The following is a 1,606-nucleotide window of genomic DNA, read 5'->3' on the forward strand; positions in this document are numbered from 1 at the left end:
TGTTTGCACCATGACAAAATCACCTGACAATGCATTTCTCAGACTGTGTCCCTGTAGTTAAGTGAGGCATGACTGTATATGGGGACCACCAAATTCAGCCAAAAAGCCCCTTGCTGCAAAGCACAGATGCCCTCATCTGGTCTCACGATCCACCTGTGATGTCGTGTGAGTGGACTACCACCTTTCACACATGTTCTTTCCTGTTGGGTCAGGGGCACACCTATAGTCCTCAGATCATACACAGGCAAAAGGTGCACAGACCAGGCGAGTGGGGTGAGATGGTGATACCAATCGATAGGGATTTTAACACTTTCAGTTTTAGGTTTGTTTGTTTTGAATTGTGCTGATAGGTTTGCAGTGAGCAGCCACTCAACTTCATTCTTTCTAGTAACCAGTAGCAATACCTTTCCTAGGTGACTCTTTAAGGTTGGAGTTTAACTAACTGATCATGTAACACAAAGCAACTAACCAGCTTGTGATTTCTTTTACCTTTTTATCAAATGATAACATAAATGTGCAAATAAGTGCACATAAGCACACAGCTCAATGAATTTCCACAAACCGAACACGTCTAATCACCATCCCGGGAGCCTCCCTCATTCTCTTCTAGTCCTGCACATCCCCCGAGAGTGAACGCTCTCCTGACTTCTGACACCATAGATTAGTTTAGCCTGTTTTTGTACTTTATATAAATAGGATAGTACATTGTGAAATCTTTTGTGCTTGGCTTCTTTTGCTCAACACTCTTTGTTAAGATCCTTCCATGTCACTGCATTTACTTGTAGATCATTTATTCTAATTGCTCTGTATTATTCCATTGTGTAAAAATGTCATGATTTATTTATCCTTTCTACTGTCAGCAGGCAGTAGTGTAGTTTCCAGGATTTGGCTACTATGCATAATGCCGCTACAAACACTCACGTACACATCTTTGGTGTAATTCCGTTGGAGACACACCTAGAAGTAAACTACTAGGTCATGGTGTGAGCATGTACTCAGCTTCAGTAAATAACACCAAACACTTCTGCAGGGTGGTGTTTTCATCTGTGAATTTTGCCTGTGTACTTTTTGCCTGTGGTTTTCACCTTCTCATCTTGGCCTCATAAACACAGAACTCTTACAGAACTAACCCATTAGGGACTATACAACTACAGCCCCACCCCTCCTGAGGATTCAAGTTCCTGAAGAACATGAACTATCTGAAGTTCCCAAAAGTACCTTAACCCTTGCAGATGCTCTGAAAACATTATCTTCACTTCAGCAAGAAAAAAATGTCAATCTGGGGGCAATTCCATGTTGCTGGTTATACAGACTTCCATGATAGCATGGTTACAGCACTTGAAACCATTTTTTGTTCTCGGTAAGAGAAGAACTTCACAAAGTCCAAAGCAAGTACAAAGAAGCCTTTGCAAAAGGATGGAGGCTGGATCAGAGATCCTCCGCTTTCCACACACACCACGGCAAAGTCCCAGGAGGACGGTACTCAACAATCTCAACGAAAAGACATCCTGACGGGCTCCAAAGTGGGGTGTAAATCATGGCTGCGTGTAGCTTTGAAAAATCTATCTTTTGTTACTAATCTCTCTGTTCTGAAAGGGCGGGTGGG

The sequence above is a fragment of the Propithecus coquereli genome, unplaced genomic scaffold (genome assembly GCF_000956105.1).
Source record: "Propithecus coquereli isolate 6110/MARCELLA unplaced genomic scaffold, Pcoq_1.0 Scaffold216, whole genome shotgun sequence".
NCBI classification, from domain to species: Eukaryota; Metazoa; Chordata; class Mammalia; order Primates; family Indriidae; genus Propithecus; species Propithecus coquereli.